General features: G+C 44.7%; 1 pseudogene; it reads left to right on the top strand.

Annotated features, from left to right (window-relative positions):
• Positions 1-9105, top strand: part of LOC129041412 (large ribosomal subunit protein uL13-like) — a 90675-nt pseudogene extending 81570 nt beyond the window's left edge.
• The last annotated feature ends 18237 nt before the right edge of the window (positions 9106-27342 follow it).

Here is a 27342-nt window from a genome sequence, read left to right on the forward strand (position 1 = left end):
TTACAGAAACCTAGATGGTACAGCCTACCACATACCTAGGCTACAAACCTGTACTGCATGTTGTCATACCGAGTGCTGCAGGCAATTGTAATGCTATGGTATTCGGGGATCTAAACATATCTAAATGTAGAAACTGTAAAGTGAAGGTATGGTATAAAAGATAAAAACTGTACACCTGCATAGGGCCCTTACCATGACTGGAGCTTGCAGGACTGGAAGTTGCTCTGGGTCAGTGTGTGAGCAGTGAGAGTATGTGGAGACCTAGGACATTACTATACCCTACAAGGATTAGAAACACTGTACACTTAGGCTATGCCAAATTTATTTTAAAATTTTCTTTCTTCAATAATAAATTACCCTTAGCTTACTGTAAGTTTTTACTTTATACACTTTTTAAGCTTTTTCAACTTGTTGACTCTTTTGAAATAACAGCTTAAAACAAACATATTGCACAGCTGTACAAAATATTTCCTTTATATTCTTATTCTATAAGCTTTCTTCTACTTAAAAAAATTCTAAATATTTTTACTTTGTAAACTTTAAAAAAAAAAATTAGACACAAACACATTAGCCTAGGTCTACACAGGGTCAGGATCATCAATATCACTGTCTTCCTCCTGCAAGTCTTCTCCCGCTGGAAGGTCTTTAGGAGGAATAGCACACACAGAGCTATCATCTCCTATAATACCAAAGCCTTCTTCTGGAATACCTCCTGAAGGACCTGTCTGAAGTGAAGCTGTTTTACTGTTAACTTTTTTTTAATAGGTAGAAGGAGTATACTCTAAAACAATGATTAAAAGCATAGTAAATACATAAGCCAGTAACACAGTTATTTACCATAAGTATCAAGTATTACATACTGTACGTAATTGTATGTGCTAGACTTTTACATGACTGGCAGTGCAGTAGGTTTGTTTACACCACATCACCACAAACACGTGAGTAATGCATTGTACTCTGACCTCATCAGGCAATAGGAATTTTTCAGCTTCATTACAATCTTATGGGACCACTGTGGTCTGTGTGGTTCATCACTGACCAAAACATTGTTATGTGGCATGTGACTGTATATCAATAGATATGTTGATCAGATTTACACTATAATATATTGAGAGGAGATGAAGAAAGTGACTGTGAGAGATAATAAGTGTTTATTGTTTTAACCTACTAAGTTTTGTGGTAATTTGTGTTTCTCACTACAAAAATGGAAAAGTGGAAGATAAACAGACAATGTCTAAAACAGAAAAAAGTAGCAATATAAGCTTATTATTTAGAGATATGAAAGTGACATCCCAAAAAAAGCTGACAACAGTTGGAGCTGGAGGATGTACTTCTAAGATGGCTCACTCACACAGCTGGCAAGTTATTGCTGGCTGTTAGCAGGTGGCCTCAGTTCTTCCCCACACGGACCTCTCCATTGTGATGCTTGAGTGTCTTCACAACATGGCAGCTGACTTCCTCCTGAGTGGGCAGTATAGGAAAGGACACGGTGGAAGCCACAATTCCTTTCATGACCTAGATTGAGAAGTCACATTCCATCATGTCTGGTATATCTTATAGCTCCACAGGTCAGCCCTATTCTATATGGGAGGTGACTACACAAAGGCATGACTTACTAACAGGCAAGGATTGCTGGGGGCTATCTGGGAAGTTGCCACGCAAGTATTCAAAAAGTGGAAATTTGCCTGACACACTGAACCTCATCTTTAATTCTCTTAATGATAAGTACATAAAGAGGGAGGCCAGTGGCATCACTGCTCAGCCTTGTTCAATAGAGCTAGCCAGCCAGAGGCCAAAACCATATGTTCAGGTCTCTGAAGGTCTGACTTATCTGTGAATAAGACTAATGGAATCTAGAGGAATGGTGAGAATGCATGTCTTTTATCTCTATTAATGCTATTTCTTGCAACTAAGCATTTGGTAAATTTTGAGCTGCAGGGAGCTCAGTGTTATGCTGACAAGTACATGGGGTTCAGCTCCTCCCTATTACCAATTAAGGGCAGCCTTATTCTTTAATATGCTGGGTTGGAGATGGGCTGTCAGCCTCCTGTGAAAGTGCAGGAGCTTAGCTAGGGCACATGCTTGGCTGGAAGGCGAGCCTCTTGCATGTAATACCTGTCCTAGATGCAGACAATCTTGGCATTTAGGGCACTCCAACTTTAAATCCATGCCCTTCCTCCTTGCCCAAGATCAGAAAAAATAATTTATTTCTTCTTTTTAATTCTATCAACCCTTCAAAGTCTAGCTCTAAAGTCCCCCCATCCCCCACCCCCCACATCCAGCCTCCCTCACTGCCTTCATACCTGCTCTTCTGCCCCCTCCAGACCAGTATCCAGGCCTCTTGGGCCCCTTTCCTGCTCCCCTGTGCAATCTTATTGATACAGAGGGAATTAACCAAGACTGCCAAGGAAGTTGGGTACAAACAAAGCGGGACTCATAAGCACACAGATGTGGACATATTGACTCCAACAAACAGCACTGTTTCATTCAGATATGGGACAAACCCACATACCCCTGTCAGCTTGTACCTTCCCAGACCTCAGGTTTGCTCGGAAGCCCTCTTACCTTTACAAAGTGTGCCTTTAGAAAAGGATGATTCCAGGGGCACAGAGACACCCAGAAATGATACTCAAAATTATGTGTTTGTTCAGGCATTTCTTTTTCCTAGAAAATGCCTGAACATTTTCATCAGATTCTCAAGGCCCAAAGAGGTAAGATTCCTTGTCAGTGGACACAAACCACGGCGTGCAGGCTGGATGAGGCCCTGTGAGGTTACTGGTTTGGACCACATAGGGTTTGGGGAGTTTTGGCAACGTTTAAAAGTCAGATGATTTTGCGCAAAAATCCAGATTTCTGGCTTTTAAAAAAATTTGGAAAATGAAGCAACCTTGAGCCCACATCCCTTGGTGGCAAAAACTGGCTGGCCCAGGGCAGCAGCTGCCCTTCAGATGGGGCAGGGGCTCCCCACAGTCCCCAGTGGACACATTTCTTTTTGATGATTTTGTCTGCCATCTCCTAGTTTAGGTCCTTTATTTAAGATCTTCAGAAACTGGTGAGTGTTTCTCCCAGCAGTTGGTTTTTATTGGTTTCAAGCCACTGTTCTCCATCTTTGGTAACTCTCTCCACCCAGCACCACACTTTCAACAGGAGCACACCCTCATGCACACCTTGGGGGGCGGGGAGCTCTTCTTTCTGCTGTGACATTACATTACCTGTCGGAAAGGCCTACTTGAGCAGGGTGCTCCTGCTGGAGTCCACCTGGCTGGAAACCAGACAGGCACCAACCCCAAGAGCCTGTTCACCTTGGTTTCTGGAATGGACATTAACAACCTCAATTTGCTCTAGATGTGACAGCTGTTGATATGGTTTGGCTCTGTGTCCCCACCCAAATCTCATCTCAAATTGTAATCCCCAGGTGTTGAGGGAGGGACCTGGTGGGAGGTGATTGGATTATAGGGGTGGTTTCCCCTATCCTGTTCTTGTGATAGTGAGTTCTTGCGAGATCTTATGGTCTTAAAGGTAGCACTTCCCCTTCACTCTCTGTCTCTGTCCAGCAGCCATGTAAGACGTGCCTTGCTTCCCCTTCTCCTTCTGCCATGATTGTAAGTTTCCTGAAGCCTCCCCAGCCATGCAGAACTGTGAGTCCATTAAACCTCCTTTTTAATAAATTACCCATTCTCAGCAGTATCTTCATAGCAGTGTGAAAACTGAGTGACACTGCTTTCATCAGTAATAAGGGTGATACTCTGTTCTCCACCAGACCACACATTGTCTATTTTCTCTCTTTAGCCTGTGGATTCAGGAATTGCATTGCTCTTCACTTACTAATTCTGTGACCTTAGAAAAGTCACTTAATCTCTCTTCTGCCTCAGTTTCCTGGGCTGTAGAAAGAGGATAATAGTGTCTCCCTTATAGAACTGTCATAAAGAGGAAACAAGAAGATCTAGTTTTAAATGCTTAGCCTAATATCCAGAACATTGTAAGAACACAATAACTATAAGTTATTATAATTTCTGATCTCAGTGACTTAAAAATTAAACCAAACCAAAACAAGAAAATCAAAAACAAAATAAATACTGATTTTCTCTGACTGGAGCCTTGTTCCTCAGCTCACCCTTCTTCCCTTTGATGGTTCTCCAAAGTGGCTCCGGATAATTCCCAGGGATCCTCCAGACATAGTTTGTTTTTTTGTTTTTTGGGATCTCACTTTTTTTTTTGATCCTGGTCTCACTTAGGTTGGAGTGCTGTGGTACAATCATAGTTCATTGCAGTGCCAATCTCTTAAGCTCAAGCAATCCTCCCACATCAGCCTCCTGAGTAGCTGGTACTACAGGTGCATATCACCATTCCTGGCTATTTTTTTTTTAACTAGAGATGGAGTCTCACTATGTTGCCCAGGGTGGCTTTGAACTCCTGTGCTCAAACAAAGCTTCTACCTCAGCCTCCCAAAGTGCTGGGATTACATGCAAGAGACACCACACCCAGCCGAACATAGTTCAAACCAGTCTCCTAGCTGCTGAAATGGCCCCCCACTGACCCTATGCTGGAGCTCAGACACCTAAGAGTAGCCCTTTACTCCTCTCTCCCTTCCCCCCACATTCAGCAATCCCAGGTCCTGTCATCCACAATCCCTCCTAAATTTCTCCCTACCTCTTCACTGTTCTTAACCCCACTGCTACTACCCTTGCCTTTGTGGATTTTTTCTTTCACCTATGAAATTCAATAATTCACTCATTTAGCCAATATTTATAGGTACCTACTATGTGCCAGGCTGAAGGCACCTGGTGAGACAGCAGTGAGCAAGACAGACACATACCTGCCCTCAAGGGGCTTCCATTCTACTGGAAGGAGACAGAACATAAATAAAGAAGTAAAAGCTATAGTGAGGTAGATGGAAAAACTACAACATGGAAATGGAACAGGGAATTGAGGGTAGGGGACTACTTTAAATAAAATGGCTAGGAAGGCTTCCCTGAAAAGGAGACATTCCAGAGAGAGGCACAAAGGCCCTGAGGTCGACATGGCTGGCTTGTTTAAGGATCAGTGTGGCTGAGCCACAGAAGACTAGCTGGAGATAATGGGTCAGCCTGCGCAGGGCCTGATAGGTCCTTGGAATGGCTCTGGGCCTTTACCGTGAGTGCAATAAGAAGCCTTAACTAAGATCTCCCCATTTCTCACCTGCATTACTGCAAGAGCCTCCTATCTGGCCTTCCTGAGGTGTCTGCCCAGCCTGTTAACTTTTTATAATTCCTATTCTTAACACCTACAACAGGTTGCCAGAAACTGCCTATTTCCCCATTAAAGCTTCAAAACTTTCTGATTTGTACTTAGGCCTATCTCCTTCACTTTTCTACAGCCACTATCCAAGCAACGCCCCCTGCCCTGGGTAATGTAGGACTGATTCTAATTCCCTGTGCAGCCCACAGCCTCTCACTCCCTTTTTGTTCCAGCTGTTTCCTCTGCACTCAGCATATATCCCCTTTCCCTTCTGATATGGTTTGGATCTGTATCCCCGGTAAATCTCATGTTGAAATGTAATTCCCAGTGTTGGAGGTGGGGCCTGCCTGGTAGGAGGTGTTTGGATCATGGGGTCAGATCCCTCATGAATGGCTTGGTGAGGAGTGAGTTCACACAAGATCTGGTTGTTTAAAAGTATGCGGCACCTCCCCACTTCACACTCTCTCTTGTTCCCATTCTTGCCATGTAAGATGCCAGCTCCCCCTTTGCCTTCTGCCATGATTGAAAGCTTCCTGAGGCCTCACCAGAAGCTGAGCAGATGCCAGTGCCATGCTTCCTGTACAGCCTGCAGAACTGTGAGCCAATTAAACCTCTTTTCTTTGTACATACCCAGCCTTAGGTACTTCTTTATAGCAATGCGAGAATGAACTAATACACCTTCCCTCTCTGCTACTGCTCAAGTGCTTCCTAACCACCCTGAGGTGGAGAGGAGAACATCCCCTGCCAGGAGGTTCCCCATCCTGTGCGTATGTCATTGTCCATTCATTCATCTGTCTGCCCTAGTAGAGCTCTTTGAAGGCAGGACAGTGCTCAGCACAATTCCTTGCACAAAATAGAAGCTCAATCAAATCTTAGTTTAAAAATGAGTGATCCTACCCTCTTCAAACCCAATCCATTAAGCTAAAACTTGTCTTTTCCTCTGTTCCTAAGCACTTCCTAGCACTTGGTTTCTAGCAGTAGTCACAGTCCAATCTTTATTAGTTACATGTATATATGTGTTATATCCTCTCATGGGTTAAAAACTAACTGACCAGGAATATTGGAGTTAATTTTTACAACCACATTCCACTCTATCCCTGCACTGCCTAGAACAATGCCTCCCACAGGGAAAGCCTTATACAATTAAGAGTATGGGCTTTGGTATCAGACTGGCATTTGCATCTTGGCCTCCTGGCCTGTGTAGCACTGGCCAGCCATTTTGTCTCTTAGCTTTGCTCTCCTTTTTTGGGAAAATGGGGATGCCTAGCTACTGGAGGAGCGAAAGGAGCCGCTGCACAGGGTTTACCATTGATTATGGGCTCAGCAGAGGCTGTTGTTATCATTGGAGGCACTGTGCAGTATTTCTCAAACTTGTCTAAAATTCAGTCCCTTTTAAAGGAGAAAAATTTTCATAGGATCCCAGGGAACATATATGCAAAAACACAGACTTAAGTTTTGTCTTTATAAATGGTATGAGTTTCTGTAAAGCTTATCATAAAATTGAAAAGTCGAAATTCCAGCAATACTTGGAGAACTAGCAGAACATAAGACTGTATCCACAGACTCCAATCTAAGAAGTTTTTGTTTACTAAGTTGACTTGGGGCAGAACCATAGGCGGAGGAAGGCAGGAGGCCACTTCCTTTGCTGGCAGTGTGGCTTCCCTTCAGATGACATTCTTCACAGTGGGTTGCAGAGACCAGAGATTTTTGTTCTTCCCATGGGGATTGGGGTGGGGGAAGTGGGAGGGGAACATGTGAGGAGGAGTCAAAAGGCCAGTGGTTTGTCCCTGGTGGCTCTAGCCTGGTGTGGGTCCAACCTGTGTGTGTGCGAGACCTCCCACACGAGCCCTGGAGCCTAGCAGTGCCTTGCATAAGATGGAGGGGAGTGGTACTGTAGCAAGAGGAGGGCTCATGAGCAGAGGCAGAAAGAAGTTCAAGGAAAACGGTGGAACTCAGAAATTGTGTATCTCTAGCAGATGGGAAATTCACCACATCAAGAGAAGGTCATCCAAAGCAAAGAAGAACTGGGGCAGCTAAATTTAAAGAGAACCTCTGGCCCTCCTCCTTCCCTGCCCCAGACCCACAGGGTCAAAGGAAGCCTTGCAGGGGCTGAGGATGCCTTGGGGTCTGCTGCACAGCTGGTCTGTAAATGCCACTTCTCAACCCAGCCTCCCCCAACACACTCCTCCCCTCTCCTCTCCCCACTAGCACAAGCCAGTTTCTGGGAGTCACCCTGGCCACAGACCCAGAGTAGAAACATGCAGAGATTTTGCAACTTGGGTTTCAAAGCGATCTGAAGAGCTCCTGCCCCACCGGCAGCGTATGGTAGTTCCTCCCACAGAGACAGGCCAAGGCCTCCGTAGTAAACAGACCAACTGGTCACATCCCCCCTCACAAAAGCCTAAATAAAAGCCTAAATGATCATGACAGCCACTAGCAGACTCATTCTGTGAACGCAGGGATCGTGGACATTCCGAATGAATCTGGGAGACAGCAGCAGCTGCCCAGGAGCAAGGGTCTCCTCTGCAGCTCTCTTTCCTCATTAGAGACCCTCACAAGAAACTATCACGCTTGGAATGCTATTCTTCTCCCCTCAGGAGACTTTGGAAAGAGCACGGCGACATTAAACCAAGCCCAGCACAATAAAATGTTCCCAGTGGCAACTTTGCAGGGGCATCAGTGCTGTGATCCTGCAACGACTGAATGTGAAGCCGCTCCCGGGAGCTCCCCCGACCACCCGCCTCAGCGCTGGTGGGGACAGGAGAGCGCCAGGGACACACCACTTCCAGGAAAGAGTTTTGGATTGTGGAAGAGCGAGTTCTGCTCTAAATCACTGCAGTGCACCCCAACCAGTACTGAAAGAAAGAGAAAGTCGACTTTTGCCCACAGAGCCCAAAGCACCAAGCAGAAATCCTTTTCCTCCATGTCTCCTTCGCCCACGTCCTTCCTTCCGTAGCCACTGTAAATTGGAACGGTTTTCCAGACGGCAGTTGGCAATGTATGTCTAAGGTCTTACTTCTAGGAATTCAACCCCCCCAAAATAATGTTTTGTTTCCCCAAGCGGCTGTCGAAGATGGCGTAGGGGTGGGGGGCAGGTCCTGGTGCTTGAGGCCGAGGCCACCTCTGGGGACGCGGGTGCCATCGTGGCTAAGCAGGCACTGCTGGGCCGGAGGGTGGGGGTCGTGCACAGTGAGGGCATCAGAATTTCTCGCAATTTCTTTTTTTTTTTTTTTTTTTTTTTTTTGAGACGGAGTTTCGCTCTGTCACCCAGGCTGGAGTGCGGTGGCGCGATCTCGGCTCACTGCAACCTCCACCTCCCAGGTTTCACACAATTCTCCTGCCTCAACCTCCCGAGTAGCTGAGACTACAGGCACGCACCACCATGCCCAGCTAATTTTTGTGTTTTTAGTAGAGACAGGGTTTCACCATGTTGGCCCATTTCTGGCAATTTCTACAGAAACAAGGTGAAGTACCTGGCCTTCCTCCACAGGTGGATGAACACCAACCCTTCCTGGACCCCCACCGTTCCCGGGCCCCCATCTACCTGGTTTGGACCGCGCGAGGCCAAGCCTCCCAGGACCTTCTCAAGATGTGTGCTGGGATCCCACGGCCCTGGGACAAGAAGCAGCTGAAGGTTGTTCCTGTGGCCCTCCAAGTGGTATGTCTGAAGCCTACAAGAAAGTTTGCCTGCCTGGGGCGCCTGACTCACAAAGCTGGCTAGAAGTAGCAGGCAGTGACAGCCACCTGCAGGAGGAGAGGAAGGAAAAGGCCAGGATTTACTGAGGGAAAGAAAAACAGCTCTTAAGGCCACAGAAACAGGCGGCGAAGAACGTGGAGAAAACTGACAGATACACAGAGGTCCTCAAGACCCATGGACTCCTGGTCTGAGCCCAACAAACACTGCTTATTCCCCCAAAAATAAATAATAAAATAAATAAACAACTAAATAAATCATCTTTTTTTTGGTTTTTTAACATATATAAGTGTTATCTTTAGAGTGTTATTTGTAGTAAACATAAATGGCCCAAAAAGAAGGGATCATTTGAGTTAATGATGGCATTTTTGTGTAGTGGAATGATATGTAGCTAACAACAAAAAAACTTTTGAAGAAAAAATTATGATATGGGGGAAATTCTCATGCTATGTTAGTAATCTTTAAAAAGCATTTTCCGAAACATTATTTCTGATATTTCCAATGATGTAAAGCCAGAACAAAACAGAAGTATGTATTAAAAGTCTAGAAAGCTACATCATTGTGTGGTGGGTATATGGATAATTGTTTTCTTCTTCGTACTTTTCAGATTTCCTATAATTTACCTGTATTAGTTCTCTAAATAGGGTATAAAAAGCAATAAATTGTCTTCCTAAAAGACAGACACATACTTTTACATGATATGTATGCTTTTAGAGCAAACATCACTTTGCCCCTGAGAAAAGGTCAGAGTTGGGAAAGGGCAGATGAACGCAAGACAGAGCCATTGACAATGAAAAATCAACTGTCAGGGCCAGCTACGTAATTCCCAGGCCCTGTGCAAAATGGAAATAAGGAGTCTCTTTTTCAAAAATTAAGAATTTCAAGACAGCAACAGCAGAACATTAAACTAAGCTCAGCCCCTTCTAAGTGCAGGGTTCTGTGCACCTGCACAGGCCACATGCCTGGGAAGCTGGTCCTGGTCACTAGTTTGAAGCAAGACACCCTGACCCAGCAGGTGAAGGTTTATAGACAGGTACACACCTGGAGGAGTTGACAGGAAGTCCCTCTGCCTCCTCACCTGTCACTGAGCAGAGTTTCATTCTTCATGAATTCAGCTTCCTAGCAATCAACCCTGGGAACAGGGGCATACTTTATTACATATATATGCAAATCAGAAACCAGCCCAAATTACTCAAACCCTAGATCAAAACCTCTTATTTTTTTTAAGGTAGCTGCCTATTTATTCTATTTTAAGAATACCAGAAAGATGCCAAGCCATCTTCTACCCTGAAATTAATGACAATCCCTAACTAGAACGGAATATGGGATTTAAAAAAAAAATTTCTGATTATTTTCTCTCTAGAATCATCAAGAACCCTGACTTGCAGAGAATTATGGTCTTTCTCTGGTCCAACATCCTTTTTTTCCAGTTTCTTCTTTTTGGGTGCAGAAAGAAAATTCATTAACAAATTCACTACAGAGCATTGTTCATTTCTCTTGTCTCACTCAGAGGTTTTTAATATCAGGAGGTACAGTAAATCACCCCTGAGTAGTGATCACATGCATTGGAGATCTAACAAGGTCCACAGAGCAGCCCTCCTGCTAATAAGCAAGCACAGATAAGATTGGAAGAAGCATGTTGATTCCCCTTGTCCAAGGGGGAGCAAACTCATTACCTAACCCTTGGATTAAATTAGGTGCAAAGCAAATCTCTCCCTTTGCAACCAGTCACAGCAGCTGCCTGCCACAGGAATGCAAACAAATCAGATACAAACCATAGCCAGCCACCTGCCTGAGCCTGAGTTGGTGAAAAATGGATGCAGAATTGCTTAGGCAGAAACGTGCACACTAAACTTCTGCCTCTAACTTCTCCAGGAGACTTCACCAGAAGCCAAGTTATGGGTGGGCGGAATGAGGCAGAGCCTCAGTTCTACTCCTCATCCCGATGGCCGGAAGAACCCCTCTCATTTTCTAAATGCAGCGTGTGGAGGATCGCCACATGGCCAGCCATTCCGGGGTCTTTGAACCTCTTCCCTTTTTGACCTGACCTCTTTTTTATATTGCTAAAAAATTGAACAAAATTTGAATGTTGGAAAATATCAAGAAGGGCATCTAGTTCTACTCCTCATCTAATGCTTGCATTCTCTGTACAGCTTTGCCCAACATTCATTCAGCCTTTGCTTGAACACCTCCAGTAACAGGGAACTCACTACCACCAAAGGTAACACAAAACATTTTGTCGTATGGCTGACTGTTCTTCCTTTTCTTAAATTGAACTTCTTTTTGTGTGATTTACATCCATTGAGCCTATTTCTACCTTTTATGGCCAGATCAAACGAGTACTGTCCCTTTGCCTTATGATGGCCTTTATGCTACTTGAAGATACCACTCTTATTCCTTAGGTCTTTCTTTAGTGGGTGTTATTTTTCTCCTTTCTCTAAGGACATTGGCATGTAACCGAAACTCTTGGAGGCTAAGTTTTCTTATTCATAAAATGAAGATCATATTATCTACCTCTTGGGATTGTTTTGAGGACTAAAAAGAATGCATGCAAGCATCTCACGGGAGCTGGCACATAGTAGGTGCCTAATGAATAGTAGCAGTTATGATTATCACCCTTACCTAGAACAGAAAAGAACATTGCTTCTTTGGCCTGACCAGAGCAGAATAACACAGGACTGTTTGCTCTCCTTCACACTAATGTGCTCCTACTAACGCAGCCTAAAGAGCATCATCATTTTGAGCAGCCACACCACATAGTACCTACTTACAGAAAACTTACACCAACCAACATCCTTCACTCTTTTTTGCTTCAAACCTGTCATACAATTACAAGTAGTTGTGAATTGGGAAGATATCTATCAAGTGCACATAGTAAGGGCTCAACAAAAAAAAATAAGCAGCTGCTAGTTGTTAGTAGTTGACAAATATTGTCCAGAAGGAAGAGGAAACGGAGATGCTGGCAATGAGAAGACTGGCTGTGAGTGCACTGCAGATTCCAGCGGCTCCTTGCTTCCTCTCTGCCATATTTCAATGATCTCTTGCTGGCTTCACACCAAATTCACATCCTGCTCTTCTCTCTTCAGACTCTGAACCACTTCCCAGCCTCTTTCCCTCTGCAGGTCATTTACTATTCCCTTCTCAACAAGATTGGGATTCGCTCTGACATAAACTCCATTTCCACTTGCTATCTGTCCCCTTGCTCTGAGCTCTGAGAAGCCTTGTCCCTTCTCCTTCCTCCTCTTCCTCCCTCCTCCTAAGCAAGCTCATTTAATTCTCCTCTTTCTCCATTACATCTTTAGTTTCTGCCTAGCTCCTACCTTTTCTCTTAAAAAAAAAAAGTTTTCTTTTTTTGTTATATTATTGTCTGGTGTTGGTATCAGAGTTATGCTAGCCTCATAGAATGATTAGGAAGAATTCTGGCTGTTTCAATTTCTGGAATAATTTGAGAATTGGTATTAATTCTTCTTTAAAGTTTCAATAGAATTCAGTGGTGCAGCCATCCAGTCCTGGACTTTTCTTTCTTGGAAGGCTTTTTAATTACTGATTTAATCTCGTTACTTGTTATTGGTCTGTTCAAGTTTTCTGTTTCTTCTTGGTTCAATCTGAGTAGGTTGCATGTGTCCAGGAATTCATCCATTTCCTCTAGGTTTTTTGATTTATTGGTGTGTAGCTATTCATAATAACCTCTAATGATCCTTTGTATTTCTGTGGTATCTGTTGCAACATCTCCTTTTTCATTTTTCATTATTTTTTTTGGGGTCTTCTCTTTTTTTTCTTAGTCTAGCTAATGGTTTGTCTGTTTTGTTTATCTTTTTAAAAAAAATCACTTTTTTTTTGAAATAAGGTTTCACTGTATTGCCCAGGTTGGTCTTGAACTCCTGGCCTCAAGTGATCCTCTCACCTTAGCCTCCCAAGTAGAGAGGGATTGCAGGCATAAGCCACCATGTCCAGCTAAAGCCAACTTTTTGTTATGTTGAACAAAAAATTTTTTAGTCTCAATTTTATTTATTCCTGCATTGATCATTATTATTTCTTTTTTAAAATGTTTTTTAGACAGAGTCTCACTCTATTGCCCAGGCTGGAGTGCGATGGAGTGATCTCAGCTTGCTGCAACCTCTGCATCCTAGGTTCAGAAGATTCTCATGCTTCAACCTCCCAAGTAGCTGGGATTACAGGCGTGCACCACCACACTTGGCTAATTTTTGTATTTTTAATAGAGACGAGGTTTCACCATGTTGGCCAGGTTGGTCTCAAACTCCTGACCTCAGGTGATCCAGCCACCTTGGCCTCCCAAAGTGCTGGGATTACAGGCGTGAACCACCATGCCCAGCCTATTATTTCTTTTCCTCTACTAATTATGAGTTTGGTTTGTTCTTGCTTTCCTAGTTCCTTGAGGTGCATTGTTAGATTGCTTATTTGAAATTTTTCTAGTTTTTTAATGTAGGTATTTATTGCTATAAACTTGCCTCCTAATATTGCTTTTGTGTGTCCCACAGGTTTTGGTATATTGTGTTTTGATATTCATTTGTTTCAAGGAATTTTCAAATTTCATTTTTCATTTCTTCATTTCAGGAGCATGTACTTGAATTTTCATATATTTGCATAGTTTCAAATGTTCCTCTTGTTATCGATGTCTAGTTTTATTCTGTTGTGGTAAGATAAGATAGTTGATATAATTTCAATTTTTAAAAAATGTTTGAGACTTGTTTTGTGTCCTAACATATGGTCAGTCCTGGAGAATGTTCCGTGTGCTGATGAAAAGAATATGTATTCAGCAGCTGTTGAGCAAAATATCCTGTAAATGTCTGTTAGGTCCATTTTGTCTATGGTGAAGTTTAAATCCAATGTTTCTTCATTGACTTTTTGTCTAGATAATTTGTCTGATGCTGAGAGTGGAGTGTTGAAGTCCCCAGCTATTATCGTATTGGGCTTTATCTCTCTCTTTAGGTTTAATAACATTTGCTTTATATATCTGAGTGCTCTGCTGTTGGATGCATATATAGTAATTTTTATATTTGCTTGCTGAATTGATCCCTTTAGTATTATTTGCCCCTTTTTACAGCTTTTGACTTGAAACCTGTTTTGTCTGATATAATTATAGCTACTTCTGCTTGGTTTTGGTTTCTAGTTTACAGAATACCTTTTTCCATCTCTTCACTTTCAGTTTCTGCGGTGTTCACAGGTGAGGTGAGTTTCTTGTTAGCAGAATATAGTTGGGTCTTGCTTTTTAAAATTTATTCAACCAATCCATATCTTTTAAATAGGGAATTTAATCCAGATACATTCAAAGTTAGTATTGATAGGTGATGACTTACTCCTGTCATTTTATTGATTGTTTTCTGGTTATTTTTTGTAACCTTTGTTCCTTATTTCCTGTCTTCTTATTTATTTTTATAGTTGGATGGTTTTCTATAGTGATAAGGGTTTTGTCGTTGTTGTTTCTTTGTTTTTGAGACAGGGTCTTGCTCTGTTGCCCAGGCTGGAGTGCAGTGGCACAATCATGGCTCACTGTAACCTGCACTCCCTGGGCTCAAGCAATTCTCTCACCTCAGCCTCCTTAGTAGTTGGGACGATAGGTGTGTGCCACCATGCTTGGCTAATTTTTTCTTTCTTTTTCTTTATTTATTTATTTTTTCATATTTTTATTTTGTTAAGACAGTGTCGTTGGGCGCGGTGGCTCACGCCTGTAATCCCAGCACTTTGGGAGGCCGAGACGGGCAGATCACGAGGTCAGCAGATCGAGACCATCCTGGCTAACACGGTGAAACCCCATCTCTACTAAAAATACAAAATTAGCTGGGCGTGGTGGTGGGCGCCTGTAGTCCCAGCTACGCGGGAGGCTGAGACAGGAGAATGGCGTGAACCCGGGAGGCGGAACTTGCAGTGAGCCAAGATCGCGCCACTGCACTCCAGCCTGGGCGACAGAGCGAGACTCCGTCTCAAAAAAAAAAAAAAAAAAAAAAAAAAAAAAAGACAGTGTCTTACTATATTGCCCAAGTTGGTCTTGAACTCCTGGACTCAAGCAATCCTCCTGCCTCAGCCTCCCAAAGTGCTGGGATTACAAATGTGAGCCACCGTGCTTGGCCGGTAGTGGTAAGGTTTGATTCCATTCTTTCTCTTTTGTGTATCAGCTCTACCAGTGAGTTTAGAATTTCACATGTTTTCATGATGGTGGTTATCATCTTTTCACTTGATGTAAGACTCCCTCGAGCATTTCTTATAAGGCCAATCTAGCGGTGATGAATTCCCCTAGTTTTTGCTTATCTGTGAAAGATTTTATTTCTCCTTCATTTCCAAAGAATAGCTTTGCTGGGTATAATATTCTTGACTGTCTAGTTCTTTTCTCTTAGTACTTTGAATATATCATCCCATTCTCTCTTGGTCTGTAAGGTTTCTACTGAGAAATCTACTGTTAGTCCAATGGGGATTCTTTTATAACTGACTTGATGCTTTTCTCTAAGTGCTTTTAGAATTCTTTCTTTGTTTTTGACTTTGACAATTTGACTATAATGTGCCTCAGAGAGGACCTGTTTGGGTTCAATCTATTTGGGGGTTCTTTGAGCTTTCTGGACTTGGATGTCCATCTCTCTCCCAAGACTTGGAAAATTTTCTGCTATGATTTCATTAAATATGTTTTCCTCACCCTTTCCCTTCTCTTCTCCTTCTGGAACACCCATTACATAAAATTTTGTTTGCTTAGTGATGTCTTGTAAGCTTTCTTCATTTTTTTTTTTTTTTTTTTTTTTGTGAGACTGGAGTCTCACTCTATCACCCAGGCAAGAATGCAGTGGCATGATCTCAGCTCACTGAAACCTCTGCCTCCCAGGTTCAAGCAATCCTCATGCCTCTGCCTCCCGAGTACCTGGGATTACGGCATGTACTGCCACACCTGGCTGCTTTGTGTATTTATAGTAGAGACGGGGTTTCACCATGTTGGCCAGGCTGGTCTTGAACTTCTGACCTCAAGTGATCCACCCACCTAGGCTTCCCAAAGTGCTGGGATTACAGGTGTGAGCCACCACATCCAGCCTCTTCATTCTTTTAATTCATTATTCTTTTTGTTCCATCTGCCTGTGTTATTTCAAAAGGCCTGCCTTCAAGTTCAGACATTCTTTCTTCTGCTTGGTCTAGTCTGTTTTTGAAACTCTCAATTGTATTTTTTATTTCATTTATTGAATTATTCTAGAATTTCCATTTGATTCATTTTATATCTGTCTCTGTTAAATTTCTCATTCAAATTATGAATTGTTTTCCTGATTTCATTAAATTGTGTATCTGAATCCTGTATCTCATTGAGTTTCCTTAAGATGATTATTTTGAATGCTTTTTCTAGCATTTCATATATTTCCTTGTGATTGAGATTTTTACTGGAGAATTATTATTTTCCTTTGGAGTTGTCATGTTTCCTTTCTTTTTTATATTGGATGTGCCCCTACATTGATTTCTATGCATTTGGTGGAAAAGTTGCCTCTTTCAATTTTATGGAGTAGGTTTTGTAGGGAAAGACTTATTCATAAGAACAGGTCTTGGGGTGTCAGTTCGGTGTAGTATGTTGGCCTTGGTTCTAGGTGGATGCAGTAGTGTAGATTCCATGTAGTTTCTTCAGCTGTAATTCACACTATGGTGTTTGCAAGTTGCTCAGTGGCCTAAGCTGCAATGATGGTGCAGCTTTGCCACAGGTGGTCTTGCCAGGCTGTTTCTCAAGTTAGGGGTGCATGTGTGCACATGGTGGGTTGGCCAACTGAGGTCTGGCTCACTGAGGTTTGGGCCATTGAGCTGTTACTCTGGCTGGAAGCACAGGCACGTAATTGCTCAGCCAGCCTGGGAACATGTCTGCCAGGAGCAGCCTGCAGGGCTGTTTCTGAGGCCCAGAACACAGCTGCACAGTTTCTTGGTTGGCCTGGGGGGATGTTTGCTTGGGGCAACTCACAGAGCTGTTTATTAGGCTCAGGATGCAGGTGCACAGCTGCTCAGCTAGCCTGGAGGTATGTCTGCCAGGGGCAGCCCACAGGGCTGTTTCTCAAGCCCAGGTCATGGCCACATGTCTTCTCAGCTTGCCTGGATGCATGTCTACTGGGGGTGACCTGTGGCACTGTTTCTCAGGTCCATGTTGTGGGCTCCTGAGTGTTTGGCTAGCCTGGGGATGTGCACACCAGGGACAGCCTGTGGGACTGTTTCTCAGGCCCTTATTGGGAGCACAGGACCATTGGGCAGCTGAGGAACATATCTGCATGCTGTGGGGAGCTCTGCGGGGCTGTTTCTCAGGCCTTGTGCGTTGGAGTGTAGCCACTCTGCTGGCCCAGGGGTCTATCAGTTGCTTGGAGGCTTGGAGGCCCCTTCTGCTTGAGGAAGGGCATGCAGCAGCTTGGCTAGTTCAAGGGTGATTTCACCCTGAGCAGGATTGCCAGACTGTTCCTCCAGCTGGAAATGGGGCTGAGGGTCTGGTTTCCCTGCTGTGCAGGACCAGCATCACAGCCCAGGCTCCACACAGCTAGTGCTCTGCCATTTAGCCAACCATGTGGGCTTGGTGGAATGAAGATGGAGCCCCAGTGCTAGGCAGGTGCAGTGGCTTTCGGCCCCTAGAGGAGGATGTACTCTAAAGGTTGGCTGCAGTCTCAAGATGGCACTGTGCTGCAGCAGCTTGTCTCACAGACGGTGGTGGGTGAGGGGTGGGAAGTGTATACCTTGTGCTCCTAATCTTGGGTGATGCAGCGGCCTGAGTTCCCGGCAGCTCTCCAAACCTGGTCTAGGGCTTGTGAGGACTGTGGGATTCTCCTGTAGTAAGGATTATAAATGTTTGTACCAGCAACAGGGGCTGGTGGAGATCTTCTGCTTCACTTTTCCTCATAATGGAAAGTCCTGCCTGACTCCGGACAGATCTGATTCAGATGCAGAATGTGAGGCTACAGAGGCAGGGTGCCTCCATGCTGCCCTCCTGGATTTCCCCTCACCACAGGTACATCTCCACTCGCCCACTGCACTCCAGCTCTCCACTCTCGTCAACATTCCAGTCAGATCTTCGCTCTTTATTCATTGTGTTGGTCCTTTTGTGTGCAGGGGATGAATGCTAGGCATTACTAGCCAGCCATCTTACTGATATCACTGCCAGAAAAAAAATTAAAATATTTCCTTTACCCTAAAAATTCTTTCACATGATCATTAACATAAATAATAAGATACCACATTACACTCATCAAGCTGGCAAAAATCAACACATGTGGTAACACTAGGTGCTAGGAGGCCATGAGGAATCAGGGATACAGAGTGGCACATTCACTTTGGAAAGTCTTATAGCAATGTCCGGTAAAACTGAAGACAGACCCACCAGTGACACAGCAGTAGCTTCCACTTCTAGGGGTCCCCTAGAGGGACTGTCTCACATGGGCACGGGAAACACGGACGAGGTCATTTGCTCAGCACTATTTCAAGCAGCAAGAGATGGCAACAACCAAAATGACCAGCAGCAGGGAAGTAGGCTTATTCATATACAGATGGTTAAAATAGTGAGCCAGAGCAGTAGGTGTCATCCTGGGCAAGCTCAAAAATAATGTGGCAATTTTTATTGCATGAATGATGTAATTTTTTTAAACATACAAAACAATTATATAAATTATATTGGTAAAGATATACACAACAAACATGTTTTTTTAAGTCATGGGGGCTGAGCCCAGTGGCTCATGCTTCTAATGCCAGCACTTTGGGAGGCTGAAGGGGATTGCTTGAGTCAGGAGTTCGAGACCAGCCTGGGCAACATAGAGAGGCCCTGTCTTAAATAAAAAATAAAATAAATAAAATTTTAAAAAGTCATGGGAATAATATTAACTTAAGGATGGTGTTTACCAGTGAGAAAGGAGAAAGACTTTTCTTTTGCACACATCTTTCTGCTTTTCCTTGCCAGACAGGCTGCTGGCCAGTCCCATTCCTTGGCTACCCAAAACTCAGCACAGACACTAGACATTCAATGCTAGGTATTAAATCAATAATGAGAACAGCTGGCATTTGGGTAGCTTATGATTTACAAACCACATTCACATGCATCATCTCATTTAGTCATCACACCACCCCATGAGGGAGATATTAATATCATTGCTATCTTACAGATGAGGAAACTGAGATCACACAAGCAGAAAATAACTGAACTGCAACTTGAACCTTGGACCTCTGCTCCATGCCCTTCAACTACATGGCCCTCAGAGACAGCATAAGCCAGCCAGATCCTTTCCAGACCATGAATCAATAAGAGCACTTCTCTGCCTCATTTGCCCTCATTAAAACCCCACAGGACATAAATCACAATTTATGGCTAATAAATCTGAAATTTACAGGCTTTCAAGTGAATATTGAAGTTTGGTTTAAATGGAATTACTCTTATCTCAACTTGAAATCCAGTGATAGAATTACCATTTCTCTCTGTCACCCCTCCCCTACTTAATTATCCTTGAGTGTTTTCAGTTTACATTTTTAGAGTTTCCCCTAGATCTGTAAGTAATATATGGCCGTAAAAAAATATTTCACCTCAATCAGGACTAAAAAGGGCTAGAGAGAACACAGAGGAGAAAAGGAGGGAAGTTGCTAGGTCATAATTAGCCATCAGAGGAGAAACTCACATCTGTGTATGTTTACCTCCCCTGTGCTTAGAGGAAAATTGCTTAAGAATCCAGATCGTTGGGTAGAAATTCCAAGGGGTGGAACCATGACTTTCTCAACCATTACCTGCATAAAACATGCACCTGCTTCATAAGTCACTAAGTAAACTAACACCATGAATAGAAGGAACTGGACAGGGGCATGAGTTAGGATATAGTTGCGTGACTTAAAGAGTCAGACCAGATGACTGTGAGGCCTCTTCCAGCTTAAAATAGCCAATCCTTCTAGTCTGTGGTCTACTCCGCCGTAATCCTTGTGACACCAATAAAGGTACCTGCTATGTGCGCCAAACTTTAAATCTTTCAAAGTCCTTTTACTCCTATTCTGCCCCAGACTACAGTGGATAGCCCATTCAAAACAGTGACAGAGATTTCTTAAAGTGGATCCAGTGGCTACAGGGAGAACTGACAGCTGACAGTGGGGGAGAAGAGAGCAGGAAACATAAGTAGAAAAGCATAACAGCCACATTCTATATAGCATAATTGGTTCCGAAGCCATCCTGGCAGGATGCACAGTATAGTGATTGATGTGGAGAATCACTCTGAGTCATCAAGAGGAGCTAAATCACAGATATGTCACTGGGAGCTGGTCACACAACTCATTTACAAAATATCTGTTGGACACCCAGTATGCACCTGACTGTGTCTGGATCCTGGGGATAGAAAGATGGATAAGGCATGGTCCCTGCCCTCAAAATGCTCTCCGAGCTTCAGTTTCTCCCATTATGAGAAGAGGAAGCCAAAGGACTTGATTCCTAAGAGTGCTTGCTAGAAGTTCTGAATGCTTTATGCATTAGGGCTTGAACTGCAATGATCCTGGGCAATGATAATCCAGATAATATAATCTTGTTTTGCAAATGAGCAAACTGAGGCACAGAGGGATTAGCATCTGGTTTAAGGTCACATGGTCAATAAGGAGCACAGCAAGGACACTCAGCACATGGACCAATTAAATAGGAATAGAAAGTTCATCTTACTCCCACCCGTGCTCTTTCCACACTATCTTCCTTCCTCAAAAAAGGACAATAAGGATAGATAGAGAACAGTTCATGCATTTGACAACTGCGTGGATTTACAGATCTGGAACACAAAATTCACCAGCTGCAAAACCAAAATCATGTGAAATTGGACAGTGATAAATACCCATAAGATGAAGTGCACCAAAATGGCACCAAAGGATCTGCCAAAATCCACAGCAAGGTAAGTCCAAAAAGTTAGTAATGATGAATTCTAGGGACACAGGCTGGAAAACTAAAATATCTTTGAGAGAAAATGTGATCGAAGGAAAAATGCAGCTTTGGAGCACAATCTCTCTCTCTCTCTCTCTCTCTTTTTCTCCGCACACACACACACACACACACATCACTGCTGGGAGAGGCGGTCCAGGCACAGAGAAAAGGAGGATGTTTCAGTGCACCTTACTTTCTTCCCTCACGGCTAGTGCAAGGCACCTGTCAACCCTGCTGTTACTGATAACACAGAGATCTGTGGTGGGAAAGAGGTGCCACGTCTTCCTACAGAACAGTGTACAAATGGAGAAGGAAGGAGCAGAAGGGCCACTGGGTCAGGATAAATGGTTTATAATGCCTAGCAGAGATGATCACTGGCATGCTGTTCCACATCAAGATAGCAAAAGTCCAATTAGCCAGGTGTGGTGGCGTGTGCTCATGGTCCCAGCTGAAGTGAGAGGATCACTTGAGCCTGGGAGGCAGAGGTTGAAGTGACCTGAGATCTCACTTCAACCTGGGTGACAGAGTGAGAACCTGTCCTCCTGCCCCAAAAAAATAAAATAGCAAGAGTCATGGGCCTAGGAATGAACATTTATTGAACATCTATTCTTCTAGATGCTCTGCTAGATATTTTATAAACACTAGCTGATATGGTTTGGCTCTGGTCCCTACACAAATCTCATGTTGAATTGTTATCCCCAGTGTTGGGGGAAGACCTGGTGGGAGGTGTTGGATCATGGGGGAAGATTTCCTCCTTGATATTCTCATGAGAGTGAGTGAGTTCTCATGAGATCTGGTTGTTTAAAAGTGTGTAGCACATCCCCCTTGGCTCTCTCTTCCTCTTGCTAGCCATGTGAGACTTGCCTGCTTCCCCTTCACCCTTCTGCCATGATTGTAAGTTTCTGGAGGCCTCCTAGCCATGCTTCCTGTACAGCCTGGGAAACTGTGAGTCAATTAAACCTCTTTTCTTCCATTGCCCAGTCTCAGGCAGTTCTTTATAGCAGTGTAAGAACGGACTAATACACTAGCTCACCCATTCCTCACAAGTCTCTGAGACAGGGCATGGTTGCACAGGATTACATTGCTAGCAAGTGGCAGAGCAAGGATTTGAAGGCAACTTGAGTTCAGAACTCCAGCTCTTCACACTCCTCCACACAGCCTCCGTAGCATAGGTTCCAGCTCCAACACTTATCAGTTATGTGGCCTTAGAGGAATCATTTCATCTCTATAATCCTCAGGTTTCTGACACCTGCTTATCTCATGGGATTATTGTGCAGATCAAAGGAGAGAAACTATATGAGAGCACTTTGCTAACTGAAAAGACTTATGCAATGATGACGACATTAGTAACAATAATAATAATAATATAGGCCAGGCACAGTGGCTCATGCCTGTAATCCCAGCACCTCGGGAGGCAAAGGCGAGTGGATCATGAGGTCAGGAGATCGAGACCATCCTGGCTAACATGGTGAAACCCTGTCTCTACTAAAAAAAAAAAAAAAAAAAACAACAAAAATTAGCCGGGCGTGGTGGTGTGCACCTGTAGTCCCAGCTGCTCAGGAGGCTGAAGCAGGAGAATGGCATGAATCCGGGAGGCGGAGCTTGTAGTGAGCCGAGATCATGCCACTGCACTCCAGTCTGGGTGACAGAGTGAGACTCTGTCTCAAAATAATAATAACAATAATATATATTGAGCACCTACTGTGTGCCAGATACTGGGCTCACTGCTTTATAGAGATTATTTCATTTAATGCTCACAGCAATCCGTGAAGTACTATTAAATCCATTTCATAGATGAAGAAACCAGGCTCGAAGAGGTGGAGTAACTTGCACCACATCACACTCTGGCAAGTGGCCAGGCTGGGGTGCGAACACAGGTTCAACTACTCCAGGACCCTTGCTATGAACCGGCTGCTGAACACCTAGGTCTTCCGCTACCTCCTGCAGCTTTATTACCCTCCTCCCCTGTGGCCTCAGAGCAGAAAGGTGCTGGCCTAGCTTGAGTTTCCCCTTAGATGTTTGAACTGGAATCATGTGGGAAGGCCAATGCCTTCTGCAATCGAAAGGCAACTGTTTTCAGTTTTTATCTGTAGCTTGTCTTTGTCCAACTGATATGGTTTGGCTGTGTCCCCACCCAAATCTCACCTTGAATTGTGATAATCCCCATGTGTCAAGGGTGGGGCCAGGTGGAGATAATCGAATCATGAGCGTGATTTCCCCTATACTGTTCTTGTGGGAATGAGTAAGTCTCATGAGATCTGATGGTTTTATAAATGTGAGTTCCCCTGCACAAATTTCTTGCCTGCCTTCATGTAAGACGTCCCTTACTCTTCTGCCATGATTTGAGGCCTCCTCAGCCATGTGGAACTGTGAGTCAATTAAACCCCCTTTCTTTATAAATTACCCTGTCTCAGGTATGTCTTTATTAGCAGCATGAGAACGGACTAATACACCAACTGGCTTGAAAAATGCCACCAAGAACATGTACTGCTTGCTAGCAATGTGCCACTCCCGAGCTAGGTCCTGAGTTAGGAGACAAACATGCTGAGGGTTCCCAGGGTTTACAGCCTGATGGAGGAGCATGGATATATATAGCGTTTATACATTCAACAAGTAGTTATGAGTCAGGCTCTGTGTTAAACCCTGGGGACACAAACATGAGCAAACAGCGCAGCACATTACAGGCTCCAAGTGGGCTATGCCCGGAGTTGAACAGGGGCCCATAGCAAAGGGTCCCGACATGTGTGGTTGGGAGTAGAAAGGGCCAGAAAATCCTCTCAAAGGAAGTGGGGTTTCAGAGCTACCACACACTGATTGCATGCACTACTAAAGAATCTGCGTATTTCATCCTTAATCCTCACGGCAACAATCCTATCGGGTAGATATTATTTTATAGATGAGGCCTTAAGTAACTTTGGTAAGTGGCAGAGCCAGACTCTGATCCCAGGGGCTCTGACCCCAAAGTTGATGCTCTTTCTAATACATAAGTTTGCCTCTGAGAACACTGTGCTACAGGCTCTGATGGGGTGAGACGGCAGACCATGAATGAACAGAACAGGAATGTGGAACTGACCAGGTGGTCTGGAAGGTGTCGTGGAGGAGGTGTGACTTGAGTGAGCCTTGGTAGAATGATTTGGGCCAGGCTTTGGGGAGATTCTTTCATTATTCTAGTGAGTCTTCTGGGTCATGTGCAGGGAAGAACACTCTACGGCAAGCTTGTCCAATCCCTGGCCCGTGGGCCACATGTGGCCCAGGATGGCTTTGAATGCAGCCCAACACAAATTGGTAAACTTTCTGAAAACATCATGAGGGTTTTTTTGCAATTTTTTTTTTTTTTTTTAGGTCATCAGCTATCCTTAGTGTATTTTATGTGTGGTCCAAGACAATTTTTCTTCCAGTGTGACCCAGGGAAGCCAAAAGATTGGACACCCCTGACTACAGGGCCAAGGCCATTTGCCTAGCAGTCCAGCGGACAGGGGATTTTTTTGGTAGGAAGGTAAAGATGAGGAGCTGCCTTTGGGTTTTGGGAAACAGAAATCCACTCATATTAACTTACAGGCACTTTGCAGAACCCAAGAGCCAGAAGTGTGCCATGACCTCAGGATTGATGGCTGGGGACAGAGCAGGAACACATGCCCGGGTCAGCTGCTTCCTCCCTTCTGCCCCGGCTTCTCCCTGGGGTCCACCTCGTCCTTTCCCCTCCAGTGGGCTTTCACTGCCTCTGGGTAGCAGGGCAAAGATGCCTCCAAACACTTCCTAAGATCTAATATCTCTGACCTGCAATTCTAACTCCCCAGGAGGGAGTCTGATGTGTTCCCCTCTGGGCATACTGCTATGGCCAGGGAGTAAAGTTGTCTCATCTCAGAGAAGGGGAAATGTAAGCTGGATAGACCCCCAGAGGTCATGCAGGAGTGTCCTGTGTTGGGAACAGGCCCCCCAAAATCTGGCCATAAACTGGCCCCAAAAATGGCCATAAACAAAATCTCTGCAGCACTGTGACATGTTCACGATGGCCATGTCGCCCACACTGGAAGGTTGTGGGTTTACTGAAATGAGGGCAAGGAATACCTGGCCCACCCAGGGCGGAAAACTGCTTAAAGGCCTTCTTAAACCACAAACAACAGCATGAGTGATCTGTGCATTAAGGACATGCTCCTGCTGCAGATTACTAGCCCAACCCATCCTTTTATTTCCACCTATCCCTTTGTCTCCCATAAGGAATACTTTTAGTTCATCTATAATCTATAGAAGCAATGCTTATCACTGGCTTGCTGTTAATAAATACATGGGTAAATCTCTGTTCGAGGCTCTCAGCTCTGAAGGCTGTGAGACCCCTGATTTCCCACTCCACACCTCTATATTTCTGTGTGTGTGTCTTTAATTCCTCTAGCGCTGCTGGGTTAGGGTCTCCCCAACTGAGCTGGTCTTGGCAGTCCTGGAGAGGTATCCAGCTACAGGCATGGTCAGAACCCAAGTTCTGGGGAGATGGTGCTGAGAGTTTTGCATTTTCACTTTCTCACTCTGCCCTTTAAAGTAATGCATTGGCTTCCACATTTATAATTCTGTGGAGTTATTAAATCCAGAAAGAAAGCTTTACTCTTTTAAGCTCTGCATTGTAAAAGCACAAGTTAAAGACCAGGCAAAGGAAGGCTCACCAGCCAGGCTGAGGGGTCCACAGGGCCTGCAGAGTCCACAGCTGCCAACAGGAGCTAAGGCCACAGGACAGACCCTGCTCTCCAGCCGGAGAAATAGAAAAGTTCTCCTGGACCAGAGACCACACTACACTGCAAAGGCAGACACAGAGAGGCTGGGTGGCAGGCCCTGAAGAGACCTATCCTGAAGGCCCTGAGAAATACCAGGACAGTCTCAGCAGCTCTCAAAATGGGCATGCTTTCCTCTAAACCAGGTAGAGGAGGGGGGAGCAGTGGAAGAGGATGCCCCCAGGAGCCTCAGGGAAGGGGTGCCTGTTCAAGGAGAGATGAGAAGAGGCCCAGAAAATCTCAGACTGGAGGAGGAGGAAAAGGAGGGCTTGGTTTCTGTTTAGCTCAGAGCCCATCCCAGAGGAAACACTGACAGCTGAATCAACAACTTCATCCTGTCCATCTCTGCCCTGTCCCTCTCCACCATCCAGGGCGCTCACAATACTGGCTCAGCTTCCTTGATTAAAATGAACAAGACACACACTGTGGATTCTCTGGCAGGCAGATACTAAGACCAGCATTGGAGAAGAGAGGATATTGAGAACAAGGAGGGGAGCTTAGGAGGTAAAGCAGGAAACCCTGAGGCCCAGTGTGGCGGAGAGGGGAGCCCTCTCAATACTGCCTCATGATGGAGAAGCAACATCTGGACCTAAGACCTAGCAGACAGCTGCCTCCACCACAGCAGCCCCTCCTGGTTCTTGGTGCCCTTCCCACATCCTCATCCTTGGGTGTTTACTGTACCACCCATTGGCCAGGCACTGGGGCATATGTGGGACTTCTCTTTGGGCTTTTAACCCCTCTCTCCTCTACTAGGCCCTTTGCCTTCCACTGTCTTTTGTTCAACCAAATCAGAGGTCATAACCTATTTCTGCCAAGTGATGTGTTGTGGAGGGTCTGAGGGGGATCTGAGGCTACTTGTGGATGATAGGATTTAGCTACTGGTGCTGTCTCCTGGAGCAGCAGATAATTCAGTTTAATGAATTTGGACAGTTCACTGGATCTGCCCACACAGTTCTACTCACCTTCCATAATGCTTCCAAAATAGCACTAGCTGTTGCACAGGAGCCAAAAAGAAGGAAGACAAAAGTAATAAACGACAAGGCCCCAGAGATTTCTGCCCTTTCAGAAAAGCCTGAATGAACTTTTCCAGAGAAATTGTAAGCAAAAAAAAAACAAGCTTTTTTTCTTTCTCATGGAGGAGGAATCAGGCAAAGATAGATGCCACAAAGATGAGCACACACATGTAACGCGGAAGAACCTGGTTACCTGATTTTCATGGAAGTAACAAGGCGTTAAGAATGTACTTCAAATACACATTCCTTGACGTCACTTATACACATGGAGTCTCAGGTTATGCTCTCATCAAGGGCATCAGAGCCGCTCCTGGTGTTTGGTGCTCTAACAAGGTAACCCCAAAGACACAGCCTGACCCTACAGCCTCCTATCACACACTCATACAGCCACACAAGCTAGCAGACAAGCTCCCCTGCCACATGCAGGCACACATACACATACACACACACAGTCACACTAGGGAGACGACAAGCACCTCTGCCACACACGGGCGGTGCCCCCTCCCCCCACCCCAACAGTCACACCAGGGAGCAGACAATCACCTCTGCCACACACAGGCACCTCCCACCCCCAGCACACACACACACAGTCACGCCAGGGAGCAGACAAGCTCCCCTTCCACATGCGGCATCCACAGTCCCCACGCTGCACTGCCAGCCCTGTGGCCCAGACCCCATTCTCCAGGCCTGTGCTCAGAATGCCCTTCCCCCTCAACCCCTCCCTGTGCACCACGTGTGCCGCAGCCAGCTGTTCCGTGGGCTGACAGGTGGTGATTACTG

The sequence above is a fragment of the Pongo pygmaeus genome, chromosome 1, assembly GCF_028885625.2.
Source record: "Pongo pygmaeus isolate AG05252 chromosome 1, NHGRI_mPonPyg2-v2.0_pri, whole genome shotgun sequence".
In the NCBI taxonomy this organism is placed as follows: Eukaryota; Metazoa; Chordata; class Mammalia; order Primates; family Hominidae; genus Pongo; species Pongo pygmaeus.